Source organism: Cimex lectularius, unplaced genomic scaffold (assembly GCF_000648675.2).
Source record: "Cimex lectularius strain Harlan isolate CLEC.00 unplaced genomic scaffold, Clec_2.1 scaffold197, whole genome shotgun sequence".
Taxonomy (NCBI): Eukaryota; Metazoa; Arthropoda; class Insecta; order Hemiptera; family Cimicidae; genus Cimex; species Cimex lectularius.
Genome location: NW_019392961.1, coordinates 651885 through 661435, shown reverse-complemented (window position 1 = coordinate 661435; position 9551 = coordinate 651885). Strand labels below are relative to the sequence as shown.

The window sequence follows — 9551 nt, the reverse complement described above, 5'->3', positions numbered from 1 at the left end:
CAAAAGGAGCTTAGTCGCTCGCCGATGCTCGTGGAGTGAGGTGATCCCTGTTGCTGGAGTTATCGTGTCAGGATTACGTACGCGCGATTTTTTATATATTTTTTTTTTTTTTGCCGATTTAAATATTCATGGTTTGCCATTCTTTGGACACCTTCAGCACCCTCTCACGTAAGAATTGAAACAACAATATTTATTATGTCTGTTTTGAAAATAAAAATTTTAATTGCACTTAGTGTACTATCATCTAAAAATTATTTTAAATATTGCTGACCCTCGCACGTAACAAAAAATTGTACATACACTGTAAAATAATTAAATGAATATTTATTTAATTTATAATTCTCGGTTTGGTTTTTACAGAATATTTTTTTACAGATATTTTTATATTAATTTATTTTTATACAGATAAGTTTTTACAGATATTCATCACAACAATCGTTAGTTGAGCCGTTCGGGTGGTCCTTTTTCAACGTGGACCGGAAAAAACTTGAAATTTTGACCTTTACTCATACAAGGCATCCGAAAATTATTCATGCTTGAACTAAGTATAGGACTAAAATTTTTATATTTTAAATACAACATAAGCACTAAAATGTTATAAATATTATATTTTGCAGACAGCTAGACGTGTTTTTTCCACGGCCGTATTAGGAAAAAGTTAAAGTACAAAATTATAATCTTACATTTATAGCAAAATTTGTTATTAATATATAATTTATAATATTGCCCGAAATATATTTTTAAAAAAATTAATGTAAACAATGTCAGACTAGATGTTGCAAATATTTTTCCTAATTTTATCCATCCAGATCAATATTGTTCGCCTGTTACATATGGACAATAATCAAAGATAACGATTAAGATTGCAGTCTAAAACCAGTACAAAAGGTCAATTGATAACCTGAAATTACCGTCAATTATGCTTTTGTTTTCATTACTCCTAAATTATTCTCGACTTGTATAGATTTTTTTTTCTCTCTGGGTTCATTCTAAAGTTGAACTCTGTTTTAAACATCCATCTATTCGTTGGAGTCGTGTCACCAGGTTGATTGATGGCAACGCGTAAGCATCGGGCTCGGGGCAATATATTGTTTTTCATTACACACTGTACCAGGCGATTGTGTGATGCGTTTTAATATTTCCCCCTGCTCAAAATCGAATATAAATAAAGCAAAAGGATCATACAACCTGATAAAGTTGGGGGTTAGCAGAGCCAATAACCAACAACTTTATGAAAGACAAAAAATCTAATAGTCCTTAAGGAAAATAGTTTACAAACAGAAAATCGACTTAAAATAAAAGTTAATAATATTTTTGTGTAAAACGAACTTTAAAAAATCCTAAATTTATTTCATTTATGGCGATAATGATTAAATATATAAATAGTAAAAGCTTTATTCCAGCACTTATTTTCAAATTGTCATTTGACTTTGTTTTTAAATCGATATATTAAAAGTATGCGTTTTAAATGTTTAAAAACATTGATGCTAACTTTTGAAAATATTTACTTGTATTTGTTATTTCAGGATATTTATATTTTTTCTCCGTATAATGAGCTCGAAACGTCAAAAATAAAACAAAGAAATTTATGACTGTGAAAATACTTGTCCAACCGACCAAATGAGAAAGTACAAAACTTGGTAAATTGAAAACAATTCAGTACTTATTTTTTGGGTTAGGGAAGGGTTACCACACAAGAAAGTTTTAACGTTTTCGAATGGTAGCATGCAATTTAATATATTAAGACAAGTAACGAATCTTTTAATGGAAAAATCAGCATGACAGGGATCAGGATTATCAATGAGAGGCAAGTTGCGGACAGATCACACTCACATAAAAGTGTTAATTGTCAGATTCGGTTAAATCTGAAAATCAAACTTTTTATTCTACTTTAATACAATTCTAAATAAACAAAAAGTGGACCCTCGGCTAAACTTACCAAATAATGGATTTTTGTTGTTTGTGACAAATATAAAGCGTTTGTTTTATTATCCAATTTTCAACTTTTGGAATGTTAATCCCTTCCTAAAAAAATACATAACTAACATTTGCATTCACGATCGTTTTGCATAAAAATTAAAATTAGTCGAAAAATGCCCACGAGATTAAATCAGTTTATTCTTTTCATTTTATTTATGCATTTACAATTGTTATTCCAAAATTAATAGTAGACGAACAATGCTCACGCATTAAATCATTTTTTTTTAAATTTTATAATCTAAATAAATTATAAAATTTATAATTTTATCTTTTTATTTCTTCTTTTATTTTTTATCTAAATAAATTTTAAAAGTATGCCCTCACCATAGCTTTGCACAAAATTTACAAGTAGTTGAAAATGAGAATTCCCTTCCCTTTCTCTCTTTCCCTCAATCTCGCACACCCTAATCTATCTATCTATCGGCCTTGGTTTATCTCTCTTTCTTTCACTGTGTATATCTATCTCTCTATTCTCTCTCTTTGTCGGTCTGTCAGTCTGTCTCTCCTTCTCTCTTTATCTCTTTCTCTATCTCTCTCTTTCCCTCTGTATCTTTCCGTTTGCCTCTCTCCCTCTCCCTCTCACACACCCCTTCTCTCTCCTCCCTGTCTTCTAATCTTTCACATTCTATATCTAACGATCTCTCTCTCTCTCTCTCTCTCTCTCTCTCTATCTATCTATCTATCTCACTCACTTTCTCACACACGCACAATCTCTCTCTCTCTCTCTCTCTCTCTCTCTCTCTCTCTCTCTTTCCTTCTTTCTATCTCTTCCTGTCTCTTGTATGATGTTTAAAATTACTCCCTTCCTTTTCACTATTTTTTTCTTAAAGAATTCCCTCTCTCACATTATTCCTACCTTTATTCTTCATCTCTCTCTCACACCCTCTCTCTCTCTCTCTCTCTCTCTCTCTCTCTCTCTCTCTCTCGTTTTCTCTATCCTCTGGATTATTTATTTTGTGGTTTCTCTGATTTTACTATAGACTTATTTTTTACTACATGGCTTGAAGATCTACAGTTATGTCGCTATTTGCAATTTACTGGATTTGGAATAAAAGTCTAATGTTTTAATGAAGCTATTTATTTTATATTTTATAACATTTTAAGTATTAAACATATTAAGTATTAAAACTCAATAGAGATTATAGCGTCACGGCGTTTGTTTGTTTACCATTTTCAAAACAAGACCTCTTTTCATGAAAAATTAACTTTGCTTTACGACAATCAGTGTAAAATGAACAGACATTTATTATTACAATATTTTTTTTGTTGAGGCAAAAACACGCCTCGGATAAACAAAACAACAGAATAAATTTTATCTCGGTTCAAAAAGAGAGGCAATTTAATAAACCTTTACCGATCGCCTCCGTTGCAAATATTTATAAACCAATTTCAAATACAAACATAGAAGGAAAAATTAGGCCAAACCAAAAAAAAGTGCATAATTCTCAGCAGATAAAAATAAAGATTAAAGTTTTACAGTAACAAGTTTTCGTCTTTATCCGCGTAAATAGGAATTGTAGTTTTAATGACAGTGTTTACTTTAAAAATAATCTTTTAAAAAAAATCTTAAAAAAGAAAAAAATCAATTCGAATGCTGAGTAAATATGTGGGAATTTTTTAGACTATACATACCTAAAAAAGAGAAGTTATAAATAATTTTCAGTTGTCATACAGAAAGGAGAAATCAGTGTTAATCTGACTTAAAAAATTGTTAATATTTTCTTATTGACTGCTTGTAATATACACCGATCTCCCAATCATCTGTCAAGTATTTTACTCCTTTAGGGGTTTATCGAGTTGGATTTTTTGTTTGGTGTGTCGTTGACTAGGTCGGATTTGTGTGATTGCAGGTTCGAACATTGTAATGAAAAGCACAATCCGTGTACAACAAATTGATCTCTTGTCCATTATCCCGAAGCCCAATCGAATCTGCCTTTCGCTCTGCGGGTTGCATCGTAAAGGGGGTAGTTTTGCCCTTGTTTTTTCATGCACGTCCGACAAGCCTCCGAAAATAAGTTATGGTTTTTATAAATAAAACTCAATTTCCGCATATTTTGGCCCGAAAAAAATAACATAAAGGAAAATCAACGGGTGTGCATAAAACAATATTTTTCGGTCTAATTTGTCAACACGAAAAAAATTACATAAAGGTTGTTTTCCTAACTCAATTGTTTATGTACCACTCTCTGCTATGTACAAATACTAAATACGTATTTGTTTATTTGAGATTTGTCCAATTTTCATATTAGATGTTTTCACGTTTATAAACAGTGTGTTAAGTACTGTAGGAAAGGAGTTTTAGAACCACTTCTATAATTTTATAATTTTTTTTTCTCCTCGAGTCAACAAATCGAGAGAAGGCGGATAATCTTAGTGGGGATCATCCAAACAAGATTCACTCTCAGTTGAAGAAACAACGACAAACTTTTCATTCTTGATAAACCCTAAACTGATATCTTGTACAAAAATATTGTTTTATGGCAACTTTATAAAGTAACTTTGTTTAACTTAAGCTTATGTAATGTGAATTGTGAGCAAACAGGATGCTGAGGGAGAAATAGAAAGATGAATCAAATCGATTCAAATTTTGCTTTGTCGTTTACAGCGTAAATAAGGCCACAGAACAGTAAAGGGCGAAAGGCGGACCTAAATTCTGTTCATATTTCATCAGAATTATAGTTGAATTTTATTTAAATTATGACATAAAAATAATCATAATTTAGTGTTTTTGAAAGATCGTACAGTCTGATTAAAAAAAGCATAAATAGTAAAAGAAGATAGAACAGAATAGCCAAAAACTTTATTAAATCCATTAGATTTCGTTGTCCGATTGACCAAATAACTTCTTTCAATTAATTAATCGTTATGTAAGTTATTGGTTGAAATAAAAAAGCCAGGGTCACGAGCGGGATTCGAACCCACGACCTTCGGTTAAATATGCCGCTGCTCTACCACTTGAGCTATCGTGACTTCGATCCACTCAACCAATACCTCTTTATTTCAACCAATACCTTACATAACGAATAATTAATTGAAAGAAGTTATTTGGTCAATCGGACCACGAAATCTAATGGATTTAACAAGTAAAATGATGTATATCTTCACTAAAGCTCTCCGTGGCCATTTGTCGCCGAGAGTCGAATAGATTAAAAGACATTTGAAAAATGGCAAAAAGGAGGGAAAATTCGAAAGTTGGATCGAGATGGGAATTTGGTGTCCGAGTGGATCGAAGTCACGCTAGCTCAAGTGGTAGAGCAGCGGCGTATTCAGCCGAATGTCGTGCGTTCGAATCCCGCTCGTGACACTGGCTTATTTATTCCAACCAAAACCTTACATAACGATTAACTTTCTATTAAAGTTTATGTTTATAATAAACATTGAAATACATTTTCATAATAAACTATAAAACTGCACTGAATTACGGTTCAAATAAAAAACATCTGCAATGAAAGCAAATGACTCAAATAAGAAATCCAGCGAGATCAGTCGGAACAGATTTCTATGAAAAGTCAACCATAATTTTTAAAAATACATTTTCATTGACAGAAATGTTGAATATGGTTCAAGTACGTACGAATTATTAATTAATAAAATTTCTCTTATTGGTAATCAAACGAAGTAATGATTATTCAAGATTGTTTTTCTTTAACACAATTTCAATTTAAAATATATTTCTTGTTTTTAAAGCTTTTATAAATAAATCAATAAATATTTATCTAATAGAACAACTATAAAAGTACATATTTAAATTAATAGCCACCGTGATGTTTCATATTTGCTATTATCGCGATGCTCGTAAACCGCGATCATGCAATTTCGTCATAATTTACTGTCAATTGTTTAAATTACGATTTAACGAAAATCACCGGCAAATGTGCTTTTAAGCCATAAACGTTCTTAGAGATGGCGTCCTTGACGAGACGAAACGGGCCCCTGTAGTCGCACAGTCTCTTGACACAGTTTCTCCCGGAAGTTAAACGGAACGAAATTGACAGGAGATCGATTTCGCTTTTTCTTTCAAAACGTCTTTCTTTACTAAGTGCGATTCGCAATTTAGTGTCCACTTTTTCGTAAAGTGATAGGTTAAATGCAGTTGACCGAACAGTCACATGATTAATGATCATCAATAATGATGGTGTGATAATCAATAAACAGGAACAGATAAGGTATATTAAAATAATTTACCAACACAGAAACACCTACACAACGGACACAAGACACACACTTGCGAATTATTGAGTAGAGCTTTTGGACTTAAGTCAACAGCATGGATTTTGATATTATTGGAAAAACAATGTTTCATTTTGAGATCGCCCGTAAAAAATTAAATATGTCTATATGTAGTAAGTTAATCTGTTTAAGGTTGTTTTGCCCTGATGATGACCTTAAAATAGGTCGAAAGCTTGGCATTAGCAACTAAATTTATTTTCTTCTTCTTCAAGACCATCATGACACAATTAAAGAAAAAATAGACAATCAAATGGTCAGAAAATCAGTTATTAGGACCTTTATAGTAAATAGTTACAAACGACCGGCAGACTCAGGAGAGTTAATTTGTATAACAACCTTTCGTCCTTCGTCCTTTTCGGTTAATAATAATACAAACCTTCTAAAACATTAAATAACAAATGCTATAAAATTACGATGGTTCTTTTCCCCTTTAAATGAACCATTGTTCACAAAAAGAGGATATCCGTTAAAAGAGAAACCGGAGATGAATTGGGGTTGATCAATGAAAAATTGGGTGGAAGGAAAACAACAAATGGCTTCTCGTTTTTTCTTGGAAAATTCAAGACTTGGAAAACCGTTCTATCTCCATCACATTGACTGTTTAATACTGAAATTTGAGTATATATATATATATATATATATACTTACCATCTGGCAGATTAAATTGTAAATTGATATTTACACATAATGTTTAGATCTCGTATCTTTTTTAACCGAATAATTATATACGAATGTATGTAATCACGGTCCACCTGTTCTCTCTGTTCGTTGTTAAAGTTGGTAATTTACTATGTGCAAGTGAAATTGGATCGACGGCGATGAAAGGAAAAAAATGAATCGCGTAACCTCAAAAACCACAAAACCGATCATAACCGCATCCATAACTATTATTAATTCAGGAAAAATTTCCGTTTGACAGTGTTGCTGTTTGTTTCGCATATTTATTATTAAAATATTATTAGACTAAACATAGCACAATAATTATTTGGAGATCGTGAGATGGGGTCTTTTAGGTGGCATTTTCTTTATCGTGCCAACGTTTCGATCTTTATTGAGATCATCTTCAGGGCCTAGGATTTATAAACATTGTTTAAATTATACAAATACATGTACGATGTGAAAAAATGAATTTATACAATGCTAGAAATTGTATACTCAATTAACATTTTTTCTAAACCTACGTCACACTAGACCGCATCTCACGATCTCCAAATAATCATTAACTAACGGTCACTATACACCACACATAACACAATAAATTATTATATCAGATCCCCCTCAAAAACAATTAACCTATCAATGATATCCACACTATGGCCAAGTCTGTTCTGTTTTTAGTCCATTACCCGACAGAACTCAAAAGAAAAAAAAGTTCCAGACTCCTCATTGCTCATTCAGAAACGAGGAGTGAAGTGAGGCTGGTCAAAATGTAGATATCACTACTTTCATAGGCTGACTTTTTTGTGGAGTCTGGAACTTTTGTCTTAATCACCGTACAACATACGCTTGGCCATACGAGAATATTAAGTTATCGAGTTACCAACGTCTAATAAAGCATTTGACAAACTTAATCCTTGACTTTTATGAGTGGTAATGACGTAAGCCAAGCAAATGGGAAATTGATGCCGGTGCACATAGATCGGCTGACGACTTCAAACTTGGTCGGAATTCGTTCTAAGCCATACACTAAGCCATGTGAGAACTTTATATTGAGTTTATGTATAATGGAGCGGTCGTCAATGTCCCATATGGCTTGCTCAATAGTGCCTATGGATCCGTTGACCAGGCTTAAACCTCAATGTTTTTCCGGAATCACACGAGCCTTAACCTTTCAGATTTTTACCTTTTGTTATAATATAAGATGTACCTTTGTCCGAAATTTCATGTCTCTACCTATACGGGAAATGTCTTATAATTTTGATGATGAGACTACACCCTCCCCCGTAACGCGGCACTTATTTTGAGAAAATTGCAATTTTCAGATTCTTACCTTTATTTATTACGTGTGGTATTTAGTGACCGTTAATTAATGATTATTTAGAGAGATGCGGTCTCTAAATAATCTAATTAATTTATTATATTAGACCTTCATTTGTACCAAATATCACATTTCTACTTTACGAGAAATTCCTTATCATTTTGATGATCTTTGAATCAGTCAGTAACAAAAATACAAATTTTGAAATTCTCCCTTTTCGAAAAGGCTTAATATTAAGTGTTAAAATTTTTACCTAAGCCTTAATTCATGTTTCAAATTTCAAAAGTCCATCTTAAGAGAAGCAGAGATATGAGGGTAAGAAAAACCGGTTAAATTGGTTCGAGCAAAGATAGAGCAAAAGACTTGGCAGCTTGCTGCTGGAACTTACTGCCGTGCGCTCAGATTAACGAAGACACTGACTCTTCAATTGAAAAAAAAAAGTTATATTTATATAAATTTTGGTTTGAATATTTTTTTAAAAAGTAGTTACCATTTACTGACCAACTCCTGATCGTTAGTCCTGATATTTGGCCAGAATGGACTGGTTATAACTTGACATTTTGCCTGTAACACTTCAGTAACACATGCTAATCGGTTCAGTTGTGTTTCATCCAATCTATCATGTCCTCATTTTTCTAAACGGAAAGGGTATATTGACAATATAACCAGTATCATCAGAAGAAACATTCCGCATTGTAACTTGGAACAGTATAAAATAAAGATAGTGATATGTTAAACAAAAGGGAAAAAGTTCGAGAGTAGTCAGTAATTCATTTATGAAGATAATTCATCATTAAGTAGAGAAAGTTGTGAACATTATTAAGTTCAGTATCTGATTAAATGATTATTTATTATTTAAATAAAATACGACCGACTTATTGCTAGTAGCAAAATAGTGACATTTTTTTAACATTTGTGCATTTATCGGCTTTTCATTGCCATTGCTTGAGGCTTTATTTAACTCATTAGTTTTCATCACCCTTTTACCATAATATTCTGTGTTGTATTGTGTCAAAAGGGTTTTTTCTTTCAGAAAAGCACAACCATTGACTGTCTTATTGATCCCAGAGAAATCAGATAAGAGCTAGAACTGTCTAGTTGTACATGTCTTGAGAAGGATTCTGTTTATTAAATTAAACCCGTTAAGCATGGCTTGCTTTGAAATTTATTGCCTGGTTAGCTTTATCATTTATTTAATAAAGCTAATGATGAACTGGAAATAATTAAACATGCTATCTAAGCGAAAGCAGTTCTTGCTTTGTTAAAAAAATGACATCCAATAAATATTAAATTTTCATCTCTTTATTGATAGAAAGTGGTCGTTATTAAATATATATATTTCTCCTCTTAGAAAAATTAATAT

The 9551-nt window shown here is 32.0% G+C and overlaps 1 protein-coding gene across 1 annotated transcript in view; it reads left to right on the top strand.

Annotated features, from left to right (window-relative positions):
* Window positions 1-5: 5 nt before the first annotated feature.
* The window catches only part of LOC106665808 (bcl-2-related ovarian killer protein-like), a 78424-nt gene continuing 68878 nt past the window's right edge, over window positions 6-9551 (top strand). The window contains exon 1 of the mRNA XM_014392541.2: window positions 6-168. The gene's annotated coding sequence lies outside the window, so the exon portion shown is untranslated. The remainder of the gene's footprint in view (window positions 169-9551) is intronic.